This window comes from Aedes aegypti, chromosome 2, assembly GCF_002204515.2.
Source record: "Aedes aegypti strain LVP_AGWG chromosome 2, AaegL5.0 Primary Assembly, whole genome shotgun sequence".
NCBI lineage: Eukaryota > Metazoa > Arthropoda > Insecta > Diptera > Culicidae > Aedes > Aedes aegypti.
The window spans coordinates 258,909,321-258,932,406 of record NC_035108.1 but is presented as its reverse complement, the minus strand read 5'-3'; the positions used below and the strand labels follow the sequence as shown (position 1 = coordinate 258,932,406).

Below are 23,086 nucleotides of genomic sequence, written 5' to 3'. Positions count from 1 at the left end.
ATTTTTCAATATCTAAAACCAGATAAAACAAATAAAACTACAAAATTTTATTATAATGTGTTTGTTTAAACAAGTTAAAGTGACATACTTCATGTGATTTCTTTCATATATACTTCAAAAGGGCGTAACTCAAAATTCTGACTAAGGATTTTTTTGAAATTCGGTCCAGAGGTGCAGAACAACATCAGGAATCATCTGCCGACTGCCGTTTGGATGGTATATTTTATTTGATAATAACGGTAATTGGAGCACCGTGAATGGGCCTAGCGATTAGCTTGCCATTCTCAATGGTCATCGGGGAAGGAAAGGATTGAGAGTTGGACAACCATTGTTACTAAAGACCGAAGAATCTTCTGCATCTCCACAGTTGTCAGGGGAAGGATATTGGGTTAGTTGGATTAGGTAACGATCAGGGAGTCACCTATGTTTGGTGATCAGGCTTTATTTTGCTCATCTTGATCTGCTGATGGAACAAACTCGTACGCTCACAATTGTGAATCAGCATTCGATAATCATCGAATAATCTGTGGCTGAGAGAGTGGAGAGAAACGATGGCTCTCGTCAAATGCACATCTTTCATTTGACAGCTCTTGTTTGATGCGAAGCTCTTCAAATACCCCATCATTGCTTTGGGGTGAACTGAGATTGTGTCTAGACAGAGTGTCAACGCAAGAGCATAATATCGCTTCCCTCTTTGCCCTTTTGAGAAAAGAACTGCAAAGAGGCAACGAAGAGCTGTCTGGAAATGTTCTGCCCTGAACTGTGGAATAGGAAAAATGCTCTCCCCCGAACTGAGAAAGGGGAACAAAAATCTCTATCTCTTTAAAGCACTGAGGTTGTCAAAACAAGCTCCTTACATCTGTGGGAATGAAAATAAGCAAAAACAAACTTGAAAACTCTTAGTCCCGCAGAGTACGTACGCTCAGTTTGTGTGTGAGTAAAACTGCTTCTCTTAAGTAGTTCATCATTGAAAGGGGCAGAAAAAGGCAAAGTCAAGAGCAAGGAAGAAGCCTAGTGATGCGATCCATGATATATTCACGCCTATCAGAATTCACAATAGAAATCGATAACAGCATTTTACGACAAACCACTAATTATTTAGATTTGTGCTCTTGAAATGTTGAGGTATGCCTGCGTGACATATTTTCTGCACGGTTTCAAATTAAAAAAGGGGTTGTTTGATATTGATCACTTAATATTACAAGTATCGGATGCAAAATACCGCAAGGCATTGATTATAACTTTTGCAGTACTGGGTACCGACATCAAAGTTTAAAAATTCTATAGTTTTGATCGATTTTGATGATTATTTTCAAAGAAAAATTACAAATGAGTTATATTTTTTATTCATGTGTTTATTATTTTGAATTTGATAATGGTTTCGGATTTAGGTCCAAATTTGTTGGAGTACTTAGGGTATTTTGAAATGAAAAAAGCCAAACAGTACTTTTCCGGTTTTTTGACACATCTGAACAGCGAGAAATCAATTGTCTAAACCCACGTTTCTCAACAGGGGGTCCGCGGACCCCCGACCACGTGAAAAGCTCGCTAAAACGAGCACCTTGAAGCGAGCCGTTTTTCAATGGTTACCAAGGTTGACTCTAAACGAACATGGATGAACTTTTCAATGTTATTCTTGTTGTCCAGAATCAGAACTTTTTTCATAATTTTCGAGCAATTTTTAAAATTCGTTGGAGGCTCCAAAAGTATTGATGATTTGATTTTGTGAGGGAAAAGCACCAATTTTTGACCCAGCACTAATTTTCAAGAATAAGAAGAAAAATTCGCGGAATATTCGGAAATTTTGTTTCGTTTCGAAACATTTCGTGAGGATTTGAATTTCGTATCGGTTTTACGGAATATTTCAATTATTCGTTTCGTGAGAACAGTTTCAAAAATTCCGCATATCGTTTCGTTTCGTATCGCCATGGAAAATACTCATATCGCATACCCTTAGTTATTACAGTGCCATCAAAGGACCAGGTTGGCCATTTGACCGATGCAAATTTTGAAGTTTTTGTTCCCCTATGCTTAAACGGTGTCAATTATGATGACAATCATTCTCCCAAAATTTGAAGGAATTTGGAAGAAATTTGGTTGTGCACAGTCCTATAACTGCTCGTCGTAATAATCTTAAGAAAAGTGAACTAACTCTGCTTATGTAAAATCTTTTCAGCTACAATTTTGCCGAAGACCACATTTTGAAGGGACGTAAGGATAATTTGTTATTATTGATTCCAAAGTGTAGATTGGGCTGAGATAATCATTCAATTACTTTCAGAGCAACACTGCTTTTTGCTGTAGAACATAGTAGCCTGGATTACTTTGATCTATTCTTCCCGCCTGCCGAGCAGTTTATTAAGCATGCAAAATGTGAACCCACTTTATAATTATGAATAGCAATTTATCCTGACGTCCAATCGAAATATGGTCTTCTTCAAAGTTGTAGTTGAAAGGATTTCACATGAGTAGAGTTTGTTCACTTTTCCATAAAAAATGATGGCAGAGAGATAGAGGGCTGAAAATAAAAGCTTGGCGTTTTCCATAGTAATCTCCATATAAACTTCAAATGGCGTGTGCACAGTCAAATTTCTTCAAAATCATTTCAAACTTTGGGAGGATGCAATTTACCATGATAAAATTTGTTTAAGCATAGGGGAGCAAAAATTTCAAAATTTGCATCACTCTTTTGGCCATCCATTCATTATTGTGTGAGATGGGTCACGTGCTCATAAAATCAGGAAAATTGAGCCGTCGCATGCCTTGATTTGGTAGAATAAAAAATGACCCACTGGCACTGCACAATTTTCTTTGGTGGTAATTTCTGAGTGATTCTAATGACTACAAAGAACCAAAGTGGTCATTCACTCATTATTGTGTGATCTGGAATACATGCTCAAAAATGAAGGAGATTGAGCCGTCGCACGCCTAGTTTTAGAACAAAAACTGAAATGTCCCTCTATACGGCTTATCCGGTGGTCATTCCTGGGTTATTCCGGGGGCCACAACTATAATGAACTACAATGGTTATTTATTTATTATTGTACGAGTAGGATCAAATGCTCTAAAACCAAGAAGAATGAGCGGTCGAAAGTTTAATTTTGGTATAAATATTTAAATATCCCACAAAAGGGGTATTTCCGGTGGTCATTCCTGGATTATTTCGGTGTTTCAGAAGAACCAAATGGTCATTTATCTAAAATTGAACTAGAAGAGTCACAGGTATTCAAAATCTCGCATGCCTAGATTTGGTGTTAAAACCTAATGGTCCCATATTACGGGTTTTCCGGTGGCCATTTCGGTGCTCCAAAAGGATTAAAATAACCATCCATTCATCCTGTTGGTAAAATACATCCAAGCATAAAAAATCGTAAAGAATTAGACACCATTCATTAGGTTTTGGGGCATAAATCCGAGTAATTTCATGGGATTGTCCAGATTGGCCACCTTCCGGGACTCCAGAAACTGGTTCCGCATGGACCCTATTGAATCGATATTTCAGGCAATTTGCTCCGGTAATTGGTTCCTTATTCCAGGTAAATTTTATGCCAAAATATTCATCAACCGAATAATACCGATGTAAATTACATATACATTCAAACCTCTTTTTTTTATTCTATTCATTCTATTTTTCTATTCTGCTCAAGTGTTATGGTTTTGATGTTTTCTTTATTCTTCTTAAAAAGTGTTGCTAACCACATGACATTTGTGATTCAGCCAACTGTATGGCACGCATCACTTCCTTTAACTTTGGTGAACATTCGGTATCGTTATCTTTAATGTTTTTTTGGTATTTGCCTATCACACCCCCATAAAATTGGCTCTTTTGATAACAATCGAGCAGTGTTGCCATCTATTGCCAAAATATGAAAACTTGAACGGCCATTTTAGAAAGTTCTCAACCCATACTTCAACTTTGCCAAATATCTCGAATCAGTATTTCCTTCCACATCTAGACGTTGCATTTTTCAAAAACATAATTAAAACCCTGATGTTTTTTACGACCAATTTTTTTTTTACAACCCTCCGATAACGGTCGTAAAAATAGGTTGGGGTGTACAAATCTGCGATAGAAACTTACTTTTCAGATGTTTCGGATTTCCGGAATCGGATATAAATGATTTAAGAATCTCTATTCACAGTCCACGTGAATACTTCAGATTAGTTGTTTTGTTGCGAAACTTCATGTTGTCAAAGTAAGGGTCTATGAAGAATTTCTCTTCAGATGTAGCAGGTTCCCAGTAATCACTTTGAGCAAATCTGAATCTCCGGGAGGGGGTTTGAAACTAGACATGTGTGCCTTTCATTTAAGACTCACGAATCCATTATTCAGGCATCAGTCATCATCAAAAATGAAAAACCAGAAAAACGAAAAATCCTTCATATTTAAAGACATTTTCATGAAAATCTATCATTGCATTAAAGAAAGAATATCTAATGCAATGATGAATTTTAACCATTGCTTCAATTTTTAGCAAAAAGCTATGTTGGGAATCCGGTCCGACGCTTTCCAGCAGGGATTGTAAGGATGACTGATGGATATGATCCAACGTCGGGAATATTTCCGAAATTATTATTCTCCGGCATGGAAATGAAACAATCAAATGATCCGTTGTTTGCGTTGAGAGAATATACTTTTCCTAAAGAATAATTTAAAATTTTATAATTTCATTGCGTGATACGTGAAGATAGTTTTGAGAATCACTGATAACATGCTCAGGTGATTCATTGTATGGGTAGAAATTCATTCATAGTTGTAACGTAATACTCACGATTAGTTCCCTTTTGATGGCTATTGTGTCAATGTAGCAATATCGAGTATAACGGGAATCCTAATATAGGTACATTACATTGTTACATTATGTTAATTTTAGGGTAACTTCTAATAATTATCTTGCTTACCGGTCTTGGTAGCTGGTGCCTCGAAGGTAGTTTAGAGATAGGAAATAGTTCACAATTGAGGTTACCTACTGTGTAGTTTAAGTTTTAGCAAATATCATATACCGTCGATGGGGGTGACAATGGGTCTAGGGGGTGAGATTGGGTCAAAACGGAAAAATATGTTTTGTGAAATATTTCAGCTAATAACGCTGATATTACTAAAATTAATAATTCATATGTTAGGGAACATATTATTACACATAATTCATAACAATATGCATTTTTAGAAATAGTAGTTTTTGTTAACTACATCAATAAACTTGCATGTTGAAACTAGATAAAATTTACAACATTAAATTTCTGCTGTACAAAGTATCACGCATGTACTCAAGCCTTTATCGTTGTATTAGTAGAATGTTGAAAGTCTTTTCATTACATATCACAGGTATTTTCCGGAATCTGTTTGATTTTCCCACAAAAAAAATATTTTTTTTGGTAAGATGTCTAAAACATTGAAAATGGGGGTGAGATTGGGTCAAGCAAGAACGATAGTAAATGAAATTCCAAGTCAACTTTTTTGACATTTTACGGTGCCGGGTGTTCTCTTTTTTCATTAAGATGTGTTCATTTTTTCTAAATACAGCATCTCTGAAACATCAAACAAGTCTACTTGAGTATTCTGTGCATGGAATAACAATACAACGCATTTTGACAACTTCTCAAACCAGCAACTGTGTTTCGTGCGCAGCAACATCGTAAATTTTTATCAAAAGGGTGTTTTTTTTTCTAAATTTGATTATTTATCAGTGTTTTCATATTATAGAAACATCTCACGGAAGTACAAATGAGTTGGATCGCTGAAATACTGGGATTATGACGTCAACTTCTGCCTGGAATGTATTGATCGTGGAATGTCGCACCGAAATTTAACTGTTTGCGAAGGTTTTAAATAATCACTGTTTCAGTACACCCTTGGGGAAACTGAATGGGCTTTATAGCAATGAGGATGAGACTTTGAAGACAATTTGAGAGAAACACCAAGAAAATTTATGTAAACTTGACGATAAATGTTGGGTTTACATATTTTTTCTCACAGCTCTTAAATTTTCAGTATAATCTTTCTTTTAAGTGGGTTTATCATACTTGTGAAACATGTTAGATATCTTTTTGTCTTGTTTGCATCGTTTTTCATCAATATTTTTCAGTTGCGAATGGTTTTGAAACCATATTCTCAAAAACAAGTTATTTCAATTACAGTGACCCAATGTCACCCCCTCTATGGGGTGAGATTGGGTCATTTTTCATTTACTTGTGGTGCCGCTGTGAATGAATATATGTCTTTAATTTTTTGAACAGTTGTTAATGTACCATCAAAGTACAAACACACCTAATTTGAAGTTTATTGGAGTTAAATTGCGATAGTTATTCGAAAAATAAATCGCACATATCCCTTTTTGACCCATTGTCACCCCCAACGACGGTAGTTTTAAGACAAGTAAAAAAAAATTCTCAGTGAAATTTCTCACTATTATTGTTAAGCTATTGTGAGTAACTAAATTGAATTTACTAAAACCTATTACTGAACATTGAATTATACATGCAGCTACTACATAAACATTGATATACAACTGTAACATTACGACGGAAGGCTTATGTTGTAAGTACACACAATTTTTAAAACATAAACCTAAACCATGCATTGACGAAATTAAAAATTCCAGCTTAAAGCTTACTCAACCATAAAATCCGAGTTTGCTCAAGAAGCGTCCGAAACCGTCTCTGCTTCCGTAACAGATCTTTAAGAACATAAACGTTCTAACATCAATCCCGTCTGATCGGAAGGAGAATTGCAACGATGGCAACTGCGTCAATGAGCCATGTAGCAATGTCGTGCGTGTAACCAGCCAGATAAAGTCGATAGCCGAATGGCCCAGTGCAACGGTTGTAACCACTGCACTATGGTCCAGGAATCAGTTTTACGAGGAAAGATGCATTTTGAGCTTTAGAATGAAACATTAGACAAAAACGGTCTTCTACAAAGTTGTTTGTATTAGTAAGCTCCTTTGTTCGGTGTTATCGAAAATTAGGGTGGACCACATTTTCATAGAAATTGTGTAACTAACTTTCTTATTTGTAGAAATTATATTATACATGCTTCAGCAGAGTTTTAGACCATTCAATTTCAAGCAACTTTGCCAAAAAAAGTTTTTTTGTATCTCTTAAATTGATCGATTTAGAGCTATTTTCCTACGGTGACATAGGGTGGTCCGAACAAAACTGGTTTTCTGGCTCTAGAGTTTTCAATTCAAATTTCTCATCAAAGTAGTCTATGAAACACTTTTAGAACTCTAAAAAATGCGTAATTTGGTGAGTGAAGAAACTCGCTATCTCTTTCCGTTTGGGAGTTATTGTTGTTTTTCTCTCAAAAACACGCCTACTTTGATTGTCAATATCTCTGATTGGGGCAAATATAAAAAATATCTTTTGACGGCATTAAAAAGGCAAAATGAAATTGTATATTATATCAAAAAATTACAGATGTGTTATTTTTGTAACTCTTATAAAATGTCTTTAAAAACAAATATTTTTTATCACAAAAACTTCAATAACTTTTGAACTAAAATAGATATCATCAATCTTTTTACATGAAAATTTGCGTTTTATTAATTTCTAAAAGTCGTTCATAGACGACTTTGACGAGAAACTAATATTAAAAAAACTAGAGTTGAAAAACTTATTTTTGTTGGACCACCCTGCGATGATTAGGAAAAATTGCTCTAGATTGGACAAATTTCGAGCTACAGAAAAACTTTTTTTTGGCAAAGTTGGTCAAAATTTCAAGTTCTTCCGCTTTGCCTAAGAGTATATACCAGTATTTTTGCAAATAAAAAAGTTGAATATATGATTTGTGTGATATTGTGGGCCACCCTAGTTTTAAATGACACAGTATGAAAGCTAACATTTTTAAAAACAGTTTTGTAGAAGATCATTTTTGTCTAAAATTTTATTTTCATGCTCAAAATGCAAAATTATGAAGAAATACATACCATGCAAATCTTTAAAATAGTTTTAGAGCCCTATCTTTCTTATTTCAGATTTCTCGTCAAAGCGGTCTATGAACGACTTTAAGAACTTAACAAAACGCAAATTTTCATGCAAAAATATTGATGATATCTATTTTAGTTCAAAAGTTATTGAAGTTTTTCTGCTTAAAATTCTTCGTTTTTCAGGGCATTTTATTAGAGTTACAAAAATAACACATCTGTAATTTTTTGATATAATATACAATTTTATTTTGTTTTTTGAACGCCGTCAAAAGATATTTTTTATATTTGCCTCAATCAGAGATATTCACAATCAAAGTAGGCATGTTTTTTAAGAGAAAAACAACAATAACTCCTAAACGGGAGGAGATAGCGAGTTTCTTCCCTCACCAAATTACGCATTTTTTAAAGCTCTAAATGTGTTTCATAGACTACTTTGATGAGAAATTTTAATTGAAAATTCTAGAGCCAGAAAACCAGTTTTGTTCGGACCACCCTATGTCACCGTAGGAAAATAGCTCTAAATCGATCAATTTAAGAGATACAAAAAAACTTTTTTTGGCAAAGATGCTTGAAATAGAATGGTCTACAACTTTGCTGAAGCATGTATAATATAATTTCTACAAATAAGAAAGTTAGTTACACAATTTCTATGAAAAAGTGGTCCACCCTAATTTTCAATAACACCAAACAAACGACCTTACTAATACAAACAACTTTGTAGAAGACCGTTTTTGTCTAATGTTTCATTCTAAAGCTCAAAATGCGTCTTTCCTCGTAAAACTGATTCCTGGACCACTGTGCACTGATACCATTTCAAGTGTGCTGGAGTTGGGGACAGTATTGTCCATGAAATCAGAACATATTGCTGTGATTTCTGTTCAGCATCGCCTGCAGCGTCAATATCGACAACGGCTAGTGCACGGGAAACCAAGTTGAGGCTCGACATTCAACGTCTAGCGGAAGAACGAGAGCAGGAAAGCAGGAGAAAGATATGCAGGAAATGGTAATGAAACTGGAAATGGAGAGAAGGGAAAAAGTCATTGCTGATCTTATGGTACTGGGGAAGGAGTTCATTGATAAAAAGTATCAGCTGCTGCAAGCTCGATTAGAGGAAAACGACGATGAAGAGAGTACCAAGAGCGTTTCTAGAAGCCATCGCAGCGTCCGTCATGACGTAGACAAGGTTTAAGGATTGATGAATCAGCAACCAGGAGCGACGACCATGAGTTCCAATCCTGGGGAATTCTTACGAAACATTACTAAAGGACCTATGTACAAATGAGAGACTCTCTTTGTTTACTTTCTCTTTAATCAATAAATGATCACATTAACCTCTTCTGTTGCGTTTTTTGTATGAAACGCTAGTCAAGGAAATTGCCTTTCGATCTGTAGTGAAAAACTTCCCAAAAGCTTTAGTATTCCACTGTTATAATCGAAAGAGAGCGAGAGAGGAGAGAATCTCTCATTTGTACATTCGTCCTATAGTAATGTTTCTCGAGAATTGTCCCCACTGGACTCACGTCGCAACCAACGCACAGTGGGAAAAAAAGGTAACAAACCGACGAATGTAAAATGAGCTTGGCAGCGGTCCGTGTGGCAATTTTTAATTTGTGTACTCGCTTCTCTAGGCTATTGGCGGTTAGAAAACGTTATATCAATAGCTAATAAACGGTTTACCTGCGTATAATATGACAAACTTATGAAAAATCTGATAAAATGGGGAATTTGGGTGAAATGGGCATGATAACTATCCATGCGATCATGTAGAGCTCACATTCTTATCGTCTAAAAATCGTTATTTTAATAGCTCATACACATTTTCCCTGCATATAATGTGAGAAATCCTATCAAAAACCTAATAAAAATGGGGAATTTGGATAAAACGGGCATTATAACGATCCGTGCGGCCATCAGAACCACTTTCATTCAATTCCTTGGATATTTTTACATAAGATACAGGTATTTTCTCATGGATTACTCGTTGCGTTCAGAAGATACAGAATTCTTCGTCGGTTTGTTACCTTTTTTCCCACTGTGCAACGTAGTAAATCCACCACCTAGGTTCAGCGTAAGCGTGATATATCATCCGATGATTCCACCAATCAGTTCAGTTCATATCGGTAATAATTCTGCTTCCATCCCGTTAAATCTTTCACGGTCAGGCCTTGTATATCATTTGGTGCTACCAGGCGGCCTTGCACATGCCTCTGCTTTACCAAGCGGCCTTGCACCCTTCCTTGGTTTCAAATGTGCCTGTGATGTCGCACAGTGGCATTTCTTCTTCTTTCTCTCTACCGTCTGATATGAGTTGGGGAATCTACAATTGGTCTTCGCAACAGTATCCGGGGATAAGCGTGTCCAGTTACCAAGCTCCAAACTTTTCTATGCCGGGACAACCACCACAACAGCTGCAAGGTCCGACTTCTCAACAACACGTAGTGCCAAGAGCTCCCGTCATTCTCTGGAAATCCCGTAGAATGGCCACTGTTCTGGAGTAGTTTCGAAACTTCCACACAGATGTGTGGATATACTGATGCAGAAAACTTGATGCGGTTGCAGAGAAGTCTGAAGGGTGACGCCAGACAGTGTACACAGTTTTACCATCAACAGCTAGTGGTCGGAGCTGATATTAGCGCCATGTTAGGCCCTGATGTCGATTATGTCGGAGAACTGCCATCCATTAATCAAATCGTGGTTGATTTCAGATTGTGTTTGCTGTGGTGATCTTCAGAAAGAGATGTTACGGATGGCTATGAAAATTAAGGGATTTACTGATCCACCCGATCTTCCCTAAGCTTGCTATCCTGGTACTCTGGCCAGTACCGTGAGGAGGTAGGGATAGGAGTTGCTGGGCAGGAGACTTAGAACCAGGGGACTGACACGACTGTCATCCTGCATACATTTCGGCTCTTCCTCACATCGTTTTGGTACTTCGCTTTTTGGTACCCACTTTCTGGTCGGTTTGCCCTAACCTTGCTCCTGATTTTCGAATATACGGCTCATACGCTGCTAGTGCTAGATTCTGGCAATTAAACATATCGCATTTAATCGTCATAATTTAATACGCTTTTCATTTGTTAATCATTTTGCTTATTGTTTTACGCATCAGTGAGGTATCATTGATGTCTCCTAACCATAAAAACTTTGTTTTGTCCATCCCAAAATAATCAAAACAAGAACACTGGACGCCATGTTAAATTGATGTTGGGTTGGTAATTATTGGCTCTTGCCACCCCCCTGCTTAGAACCATGCAAAGGAGTCTATTTTATTCTCACAGGTACGTGAAGTAGTACAACGAAATAAAATGTACTACAAATACATAGTTTTATTGGCGTGAAAAAGTAGCATATTTTAGAAATTACTTATGCTTAATTATTAAAAATTAACAAGAATTGGAAATTCTATACCCAAAGCATTGTTTGTCATAACTGTATGATGCGTTCGAAAAAAAAAGTGAATGAATGGGGTTAAAATATCCACCATCTTGCAAGACATCTTCGTTTAAAAATCTGTGCTTCTCCTTATGAAAATTCGGAATTTTGTAAAAGTTATAATCCAACCAGGAAATCAACTCTACCCGTCCTCCTCTGTGCTGCTTCGTTACAAAATTAGAGTTTAATCACTCCGTTATTTTTCTTAATTACATTTTTGCGCTGGCAAGCCCGGAGCGTCGTCCTCGGCTGAGAGAGGCTTACATACTGCCATTAATCTCTATTTAGCGGCACGGTGCGCTACGGCGAAACTAGAAAACAGCATAGGTAGATATCTGAATCCTGACAGGGAAGTGGGGGTGCCGTAAAACGGGGTAATTTTGATAGTTTTTTAGTAGAAAATCTGAATATTTCGGCATACTGTATTTTTATTTTATTTTTTTTGAACAAGTACGGGTGCCTTAGTTATCGTTTGCAAATAAGAGATTTCATAACAATTCATTTTAAATGCACTCAATAACATTCATATAATCATATCATATATTTAATATAGTTGATTTTCGACTATGAGTAACTTTGATATTGTGTATGTTAACCTATGGAAATCCATAATCGAATTACTGACATAGTAACAGTACGAACTTGATAGGAGGATATTAGAAGATTTCGTAGAAAAAATTTTACACATTAAAGTACAGAATTTATAGAAAAAAATACCCACACAAAAACTTTTGAAGTTTTGAATTATAAATTTATAAGCATTTGCGTAAAATCATGTTTCAGAAGTCTTCTTCTTCTTCTTGGCATTACGTCCCCACTAGGACAGAGCCTGCTTCTCAGCGTAGTGTTCTTATGAGCATTTCCACAGTAATTAACTGAGAGCATTCTTTGCCAAAGTTGCCATTTTCGCATTCGTATATCGTGTGGCAGGTACGATTATACTCTAGGGAAGTCAAGGAAATTTCCATTACGAAAAGATTATGGACCGACTGGGAATCGAACCCAGACACCTTCAGCATGGCTTTCCTTTGTAGCCGCTGACTCTAACCACTCGGCTAAGGAAGGTTTCAGAAGTATATCAATTGATTCTCATGTTACGATGTTAAATTTAACCTATAAATCGTTTTTGGAATATAAATTTTTGCATTCGTTTTGCTTAGTTACCAAAATCTGTATTATTCCACTTTTGAAGCTACCCGCAATTATATTATTTTCTATTATTATCAAATATACTCCATTTTACGGTATACGGAACGATGTGAGCGATGGTGGCGTACAGCTTTTCAACCGCAACATAAAATGATGCAAGAAAAATGAGAACGGAACGTAATGGGGAGGAACGGCAGTATGGGGGAAGCTTTCGAGTGAGATGGAAGGATTAAGAAAAGTTGGAAGCACAAAATTGAGCGTATCCAGACCAGAGTGCCAAGTTTCTCCGTGAGAATTATTCGTGTAATGAAGATAACTTTTAAACTCGGATGATGACATAATTGGAAAAATGAAGTACTTTTGTGCACGCGTGTCTGGGATGCAGAAAAAATATTGGATTTATGAGCAAATACATGGGTAGGGCATAAGGTGTACTTCCGCCTTATTAAGCTGTGATCAACGGAAACTTCCCTACTTTTCATTGAAATCTTTTACAAGACGGCCTTCACATTGTGAAGCATGATTTTGATAAATTTTGATTGTTCAAACTGGAAGTAAGCTAAACCTCCTGTTTACCAAGCTTGCAAGACGTTGGATTGTCCTTTCAGAGACGGCTGAGTCGATGCCTATTCTGGTTTAAAATGTCTAATAGTATGAAAATGTGTCTTGTTGTTTATTTATTTTATTAGTATAATTTCAAACATTACATTTATTTCTTATATCTAGGTGTTCTGTGTTGGACAACACCATAATCATTATTCGGTAAAACTTAATTAAGCTTTTATTAACAGCTTGTTAAATACGTTTCATTGAAAGCAGGCTCTGTTCCAGAGGGATAGTAACGCCAGAAATAAGAAAAAAAACTTGCTGAAAACCCGTAAGAACCATAAAACAAATAATCTTAATCCATTTGACTGAAGTTAAAGTGGAAAATCAATCGAATAATGTTTTCCCCCTATGAAGATTTTGCCTTGTTGGTTAGATTCGGTAATATTGCGTTGATAAACAATGTCTACAGTATTTATAGCACTCGCCCAAATTAATATGCTCAATTTTATCCTGCACAACAGACGAAAATATCGAATACTCCAGCAATAGTATCCTCACTTTCTTGCGCACAGCAAATGGGATAAAAATGATATGATAAATCACCACACATACGGTGCACCACCTGTGAGAGAGAAACGCGAAAAGGTATTCAGACATACATTACATTAACATTACCTGTCCCATAAATCACCGAAGGTTCGTGTTCGCTTCGAGCCGTCATCTGGCGAAAAGATGAGCTTTCCTGCTGAGTTTTGGATTAGACGAGAATGGAAAATTGAATCCATTGGATGATTTCCAGCTAGATTTCTATGAATCACACATTTGAATTAAATTTGATTATGATCTCTGAAACTGTTATCGAAATTGATGAGCATAATTCTGTATGTGTTTTTTAGGAAGATATCACAGAAGTTGCTATTTTTTCACAAGGTAGTTACATTTTTCAGATTCATTTAATTTTCTACAACAATCCTTTCCATTGAGTGTCACGGAAGCATTTACCTGTACAAGAATGATCAAGATGGAACACCTATACTGATAACACAAATCATGACACTTATCGTTAAGCTTATTGCGGAAACATGGTGCAAATACTGGATTGGATTGCGCCCTCTGGGAGCAATAAGAAAACTAATTAATCCACAGCTGGCAATCAGGTCCTGATTGCAATGGTATGTACCGAGGCATCTCAGCAAATGTAATCTACAACATTGCCGGCCCAAGCTAATCAAATTCAGGAAATACTTTGCACTCAATTCTCAATGAATCCGGGTGGGAATTGTTTTGCTGGCGCCGTAACTTCAAACCACATTCCTGATTACTGACTGAGCTATCTTATCTTGACTGAGATGCTGTAGCTTACGTATCAAAATTTCTGCATTCTGATTCTCTGATTGGTTACCAATGGGATGCCATTGCAGCACCAGCCGAGTTAGCAATCATTGATGAGGGCTAATATCTGCTTGTGGATCTCTCACGTCTCAATGTGGATGGACGTGTTGTTCGTTTGCTAGAGTTTTTTTTTTCGAATTTTGTGCCTGGTCGTCTACGGTGTACGTGTCACGTGATCAAGATGTCGACTGAATTAGTAGTGAAAAATACTTTGGCTTTTCGTTTTCCTGGGGATGCCGCACAACCAGCCGTGGCGGATATGGTCAGCTTTATCAAGGCGCTGAAAGGTGACCAGTCGTTGATGGAGACGGCCTATAAAATCTCCGATGAAAAGGCTGTCTTTATTCGCTTCAAATGTGAATCGGCAATGCAGTTTGTTCTCGCAAACAATGACGAGGTGGTTCCATTCCATTATTGCAATGGAGACAAGGTAATGGTGCGTATGTCGGTAGCGGGCAATACTCGTTATGTGCGCGTGTTCGATCTACCCCCAGAAGTGCCAGATGCTGATCTAGCATCAGTGATGGAAAAATATGGAAAAGTGAAGCGAACTGTGCGTGAGCGGTTTCCTGCCGAATTCAAACTCGAAATGTACACTGGTGTAAGGGGTGTCTATATGGACATCGAGAAAGAGATTCCGGATATTCTCTTTTTCCGCAACCGAAAAGGTAGAATATTCTACGACGGTATAAAACCAAAGTGCTTCACCTGCAAGTCCGATACACATTTGAAAAAATGTTGTCCAGTATTGCGAGAACGCCAGGCCGAGAAAAAACAAAAGAAAATGGTGAAAGCGCCAGAAAATCCTGAAAAAGCAGAAGAAGAAATATCTATTGTTGCAGCAGAAAACACAATGGACGAAACAAGTCCAGCAAGTTTGAAGAAGGCGGAAACCAAACGACAACGGTCGCTTGATACGGATCGAGATTCAGATTCTACAACGAAGCAGACAAACAAAAGGAGGAACAAAACAAAATCAGCATCGAGTGAAAGTGACGATAGCAGTTTGGCCACAGTCCCGGATGCCTCTCCCACCAAGAGTAGGCACAGAATATTAACGTATCACTGGATTGAAGATGAACAAGAACGAAAATTGCTGATGGAAGAAGATAAGCAGAGGATCGCGGTTGCTACCAATACTCCAGTTGATGAGATTATCTTTTATTATGAATAATTTTGTGTTTTTTTTTTTATTTACAATGATGTGTATTAATCAAATACGAATTGAGTCGGCTCCGTTATGTGCTTCGCACGCCCGAGCCTAATAAATAAACGAATAAGGAAAAAAATATCTGCTTGAACTGTTATCAATGGTTATTTGCTGGGGTAGTCTGAATGTCAGGTAAAAAGGAATAGTATAGAAAAGTCGAGAATCATGAAGGGGTTATTAATTCAAATTGTTATGGAATTCGGTATCAGGTTTTTGAGATACAGTGTGCTAAAAATGTGTTATTTGTATACCGATTTCAGTCATTTTTCATGCAAGATTATCAGCTTGAGCGCTAGTTTATGTACTTTTTACATTTGGCTTGAATGCCCTCAATGTGATTTGTGAGATTTAGGGAGCCCAGATAAATCTCACAACGGTAAACGTGCAGCTATTCAGCTAGACCAAGCTGAGGGTCGTGTGTTCGAATCCCACCGGTCAAGTATCTTTTCGAGTTGGAAATTTTCTCGACATCCCAGAGCATAGTGTATAATCGTACTTGCCACACGATATACACTTGGAAAAATGGTCAATTGGCATAGAAAGCTCTCAGTTAATAACTGTGGAAGTGCTCATAAGAACACTACGCTGAGAAGCAGGCTCTGTCCCAGTGGGGACGGAGTGCCAAAAAGAAGAAGAAGAAGACATATCGGGAAAAGGCTGCTAGTAGTGCGCGAGTGCAAATCTGTTAAACCGTTCCACAGTGGTGGGCCTTCATACAAGGTCGAACAAAACCTCAAATACGTCCCAAATCGCTTGATAATGGTACCGTCGATGGGGGTGACAATGGGTCAAAACGGAAAAATATGATTTATGAAATATTTCAGCTAAAAACGCTGATATTACTAAAATTAATAATTCATATGTTAGAGAACATATTATTACTTACACGTAATTCATAACAATATACATTTTTGGAAATAGTAATATTTGTTTACTTTATCAATAAACTTGTATGTTGAAACTAGATAAATTTTACCACATTTGCAAAGTATCACGCATGTACTTTAACCTCTATCGTTATATTATTAGAAGGTTGAAAGTGTTTTCATTACGCTTCACACGTATTTTCCGGAATATATTTGATTTTTCCACAAAAATTTTATTTTTTTTTTGATACGGTGTCTAAAACATCAATAATGGGGGTGAGATTGGGTCAAGCAAGAACGATAGTTAATAAAATTGCAAGTCCACTTTTTTGACATTTTACGGTGCCAGGTGTTCTCTTTTTTCATTAAGATGTGTTTATTTTTTCTAAATACAGCATCTCTGAAACATCAAACAAATCTACTTGAGTATTCCGTGCATTGAATAACAATGCAACGCATTTTGACAACTTCTCAAACCAGCAACTGTGTTTCGTGCGCAGCAACATCGAAGAATTTTATCAAATGGACTTTTTTTTTTAATTTAATTATTTATCAGTGTTTTCATTTTATAGAAACATCTCACGGAAGTACAATGAGTTGGATTGCTGAAATACTGCGATTATGACGTCAACATCTGCCTGAAATGTATTGATCGTGGAATGTCGCACCCAAATTTAACTATTTGCGAAAGTTTAAAATAATCACTGTTTCAGTACATCTTTGGGAAAACTGAATAGGTTTTATGGCAATGGGGATGTGACTTTGAAGACAATTTGAGGGAAAAAAACAAGAAAATTCATGTAAACTTGACGATAAATGATGGGTTTACATATTTTTTCTCATAGCTCTTTTTTTTTGGTATAATCGTTATTTTATGTGGGTTTATCATACCTGTGAAACATCTTAGATATCTTTTCGTCTTATTTGCATCGTATTTTATCAATATTTTTCAGCTGTGAATGGTTTTGCAATCATATTCTCAAAAACAAGTTATTTCAATTACAGTGACCCAATGTCACCCCCTCTATGGGGTGAGATTGGGTCATTTTTCATTCACTTGTGGTGCCGCTGTGAATAAATATTTTTCTTTAATTTTTTGAACAATTGTTAATGTATCATCAAAGTACATACACGCCAAATTTGAAATTTATTGGTGTTAAATTGCGATAGTTATTCAATAAATAAATCGTACATATCCCTTTTTGACCCATTCTCACCCCCAACGACGGTAATCTATTAACCCTCTAATACTCAAATTTTTATTTTCAATCTTAATATCATTTTTCGTTATCTAAAATCGTTCTTAACACGTTTTGGGCAATGATTTATTTTTATTTGCAAATTTATGAATTTCTATTTTTGATTTTTATAATTTAAAAAAAAAATCACATTTTTACGGTACTTTTGAAAATATATTTTTTTTTAATTTTTTTCTGAAGCATATTTTATTTTCCGTGTAACTAACGGAAAAACAGGTTTGAAATTATTTCAATACCATCAGGCTCTTCCTCCATGATAGGTTGATTGTAGAAAAATATTAGAGATACGATTTTTTATATTACACGTTAAATTAACCCCAGGCATTTGTAGGTTATATAAGAATACAATTTTTCAAACATTTTTCAAAAATACAAAAAAGTTTCAAAAGTCATAAAAAACTTCCCTTATATGCGTGTTATGAGCCGAGGTTTAAGCCAAAAATAAAATCATTTTGATTTCCGATCTACAAAAAAATACACAGAATTGCAAAGTGTACCCTGTCTAGAGGCGGGGTTGGGTATTAGAGGGTTAACTATCTTGGATACCTGATATCATCCCGTTTAAAATAACTGCCAAATTGAAAATTCGATTTTCTAGTGAAATTTGTCCAAATTAAGTTTTGTCATCCAATCGAATAAAAAGGCTATTATCACAGAAAAATAGTTGTAATGCAAAAAGTTGTGAATAAACCTAAACTAGGATACATATTCAAGTTCCTTGTAGCAATTTCAATATAGTTTCAAACGCGTTATGTATTGTGTCATGACACAATCTATATATAGATTTGAATGACGAAATAGATAAATTACAGTCAAATCTCTATTAGTCGATATCTGAAGGAACCATCGGCTTATGGAAATATCGAGTCGTGGAAACAAATGCCTTGCAAAGCTGTTTAAGGGGACCATCATAGTAACCATGAAATTTCGTTTTCAGTATGGTTCCATGAGTCGATATCGAGTCATGGAACATCGACTCATTGAGGTTTCACTTTATAATGAAAAATGAAAATGGAATTTTCACCTCTTAGGGCAAAGAGGGGCAAGAAAAATTATTGCACTTCAGAAAGTATGGATGATTGGCTGCTTGATAGTGAGTGACTCATTTTCTCGAAACACTTCACATAAAACGGACGAAGTTTTGAAAATATATCGTAATTTTAGAACAAGATGTTAGTATAACCAAATCAAAGGGTTAAGACTACGCTTTCAAATGAAGTCTATTAAGCTTAAATTGGTTTTGATTTCGTTGAGATACAGCTGTATGAAGTTTGCTTGGTAAACAATAGTTGATGAATTTTAAGCAGTCTAATTTGGCTAACTTTCGCGCACTTACGATGCTGCCAAAAATCGAAAACAAAACAGATCAATCTCAAATTTTGAGAAATCGTCGCTCAATAGTATAGAAGTCTATAAAAAATATTTACAAGCAATTTGAAAAACATGAATTTTTGAGGTTTTGTCCGGCCATGCGCCATGTGCGTTGCTTCCTGATTGGTGTTTCTGGGCGCTATCTGCATCAAGGCCGTAATTCAGGTGAGTTGGTGGTGGTGTCTCTAGAGTGAAGGGGCCGCCATGGTGGCTAGTTCGTCCAGAGTTCCCTCAAGTGCTTGGTGTGAAGGTCCTGAAAATTATTTCGGAGGACATAGGGTTGATGGCATGCATTCTGGTGTCAAAGAGGTCCGCAGGAGCGTACGATGAAATGGTCAATCGAGGGAAAATACTCCGGCCTTGGTCCTTACATGCCGTGGGACTATCCGGCCTGATACTATTGACTTTGGCTACATTCGCTGCAGAACTTGACCTTACTATCCGAGGCTAATGCAGTGTTTCAACAAGCTTTTCTGTCACACCACATTGAGGGACCAAGTCAAAAACGCTACCTGTGGGACCTGTTCAGGGGATCACCCGGTCGCCGAGATCAGGGAGTGTGGCCACGAAAGCTTTTGTAAGTGCTACAACACCAAAGATCACAAAATTTCGAGCAGAGACTGCCCAAACGGTAGTTCGAAAACGTAGTCCAAAGGATTAAGGTCGATCAGAGCCTTTCCTACCCTTCCGCCGCGGAATTCTGGCAACACTGCTGTGCTGATAAGTTGTGCTCTTCTGTTTGTGTCACTGATTTTAAACTTATTTGACGAAATCAACACCCGAAATTGCTAAACGCTGCATAATTCGTCCCACAAGTGCCCGTTCCATACTGCTCACAGTTTGTTTGCAAGACACAGTCAGGTAGGATAAGCGAAATTGCATTTTTCCGAGCAGGCTTGAGTGTGGTTTGAGTAAGCCGCCCACCACCATTGCCCCCTATAAAAATCTCCCACCTCGCCGCTCTCCACCTGCACTGCTATTGCAACACTGCACTGTGGATTGCGCCACCAAAACAAAAACAATAACATCCAGCATCTGTTCACTCCGCAAAGCCTCGCAATCAATTGCCATTAAGCCTCCATGTACCCACCTGTGTACCATTCATGCGAATAAACAACGCCAGCTTCTGCTCATCTTCTCATTCTGCAATCCGAAAAACCCATCAGCGCTTCGCCCGCAACTTAGTCGTCCGTAATTCCGCATCGCCGTGTTCGCTGCCAATCATCATCGCAAAATTCTTCGCTGCCAATCATCGTCGATAAAAAAAGGTAAACAACCGTATCATCACGTGAATGAGTTTGTGTGAGTAGGACGAAAGCAGACAACAATCAACTCCGCATTGTTTGAGATCCGTCAACACTCCCCTGTCATCGATCAAGTCTGCGTAGCCATCTGTTTGTCAGTGCCCAAACTAACGTTAGAGCATCTCCACCGGTGTTGTTTTGCAACAGCAAATATCAAATGGCTGCTTCAGAAGTTTGTCATAGCTGCGCGCGTGGTATGACTGCCGTCGAAGTTGTTTGTGGCGGTTTTTGCAAGGCAACTTTCCACTTTAGCTGCGCAAATATAACGGAAGAGCTTTACAAGGAAATTTGTGGTAAACCCGCTATTTTCTGGGGCTCCATCCCATTACCCCGAACGCCATTACCCCGAACGCCACTACCCCGAACGCCACTACCCCGAATGGGTCACTACCCCGAAAGCCATTACCCCGAATGGGTCATTACCCCGAACGCCACTACCCCGAATGAGCCATTACCCCGAATAGTATGAGATACAGTACAGTATCTTGTTTTGCGTGCAAATATGCGTCTCTAATGAAGGCTGGTAATTAATGGCACGTAAAATTCGTCGGTAAAATGTTCATCATATATTTTCCCTTCTTTTATATGCCAGCTATTCTTTCGAAATATCTTGATGGCAACTATATTCTTCAAATTCTTTCTGAGACAGTGCCTGTTTATCAGCTCAGTGGGTACCTTCGCAATTCAAGGGTTCATTCACAAATTTCATTTCGCCAAAAATTGCCATTTTTAACACCTACCTACCACTCGTACTTTTTTCTGTATGGAAATTCTACATATTGTGAATAGGCTGTAACATTTTGAGGACAACCACTCACAAACTTTTTTGCTCCCTTCAGCGTTACGAAATTTGTGAATGGGCTTTAATAAAATAAGCCTTTTATTGACTGAAAGGAATTCGAATCCATAACCCTCAATATGGTGTTGCTTGACAGATGCGTAATCACCGGTATTTGGACTTGTTGGTGGTGTTCATATTTCATTTTTGTTTTTGATCAAATATTTTTCTTTCTTATGAATATAGGTTGTGTCATAGCATCACGTTGTTACAGTGATCATTCACGTAATAGCTGCAAACATTTCACCAGAAATTTGCCCTTCTTTTTAAATAGGCTGTTCTTTCACGATTTTGTTGGATAAGCTAGTCACTAATATTTCCATATAGAACAGCTTTTTATAAAGGAATATATCTTGAAGGCATTCACTAAACTGGTTCCTGCTATAATTCTAATCGGAAATTTTCCCTTTCTTCTATCTTCTTGTATTAAAACAGACATGTCTCTTATAGATTTTTTCACCACTTTTCTGCTATCATCATTTCTTCATTATCTTGAATAAAAAAAATATTTTTTTCTGGTTATCTCACAGAAATTCAAATCAATGATCCCACAAATCAACAAAAGATTGACGCTACATCAGAGGCCGACGATTTTTCTAACATGTACAAGTGTACAAGTGCGATAGCGGAACGGTCGTCTATTAGGTTGGTTTTTAGGCGGGTTCCATAGAACAACACTTGCAGCGACTATCTCAGGGTGAACTTCCATTACCATCGTTTACGAAACAAAATCTTTAAGAAGATCTTAATCTTGATGCCCGACACCTATAAAAATGAGCAAAGGAAGTGGCTACCAACATCCAATAAGAGACTTTACTACATCCTAATTTTGTGCATATTATAGCTATCCTTCTCATAATAAATTCACCCTTCTTTTCGAAATAGGCTGTTCTTCAGAGCATTGCAATGTGGCTGTGTGAATCTTCCCAAAATTAGAGGACAAAACTTAGTGTGTAAAAATTATTTGCTGAACAACTAGCTGCTTTTTATCTTCTAATATTTGAAAAATACATTTTTGACCCAAACTCGTGAAATACTCAAAAGGAATCGTACAATTATCTCCCCACTCTCTAAGTAGAATATGTCTCAAAATGTTATCCATTCGGGGTAATGGCGTTCGGGGTAGTGACCCATTCGGGGTAGTGACCCATTCGGGGTAGTGACCCATTCGGGGTAGTGGCGTTCGGGGTAATGACCCATTCGGGGTAATGGCTTTCGGGGTAATGGCGTTCGGGGTAGTGGCATTCGGGGTAGTGGCGTTCGGGGTAGTGTCATAGAATCATTTTCTGGATGTGCAATGGCTGTCGGGAACTGATGAGCAACGCTCGTTTTAAAAACGCATTATCATCTATGAATGCAGCTGCAATTGAAGTGAACGATACCTATCTAAAACTGATTGAGGAGATGAAGAGCGAGATTAAAGACAGTTTAATAGCCGAGATCAGACAGGAAATTAAAGGTGGATTCAACCAATTATCTCCTGCGGTGCTATCTCCGCTTCCTCGATTCTTCAAGTTTGGTCATGCCAATTCCCCAAAGAGAAGACGTGACGATGAGGCTGTGGCGTCCGATCAACCCTCTAAAATCCTTCGTGGTACGGGACCTTCGACAGCCGACATACCATCAATTCACATGAACCGTACAAGTGACAAGTTCTGGGTGTACTTATCGAAAATATGTCCAGAAGTATCCGAAACTGACATTGAAAGACTCGTCAAAGATTGCTTGCAAACGGATGAAGTTGTTGTTAAGTCGTTGATACCGAGAGGCCGCTCACTGTCGACGCTG

At 37.4% G+C, this 23,086-nt stretch overlaps 1 protein-coding gene across 2 annotated transcripts in view; it reads left to right on the top strand.

Annotated features, from left to right (window-relative positions):
• LOC5564174 overlaps window positions 1-23,086 on the top strand; it is a 550,217-nt gene that overhangs the window by 448,928 nt on the left and 78,203 nt on the right. The window lies entirely within an intron of this gene.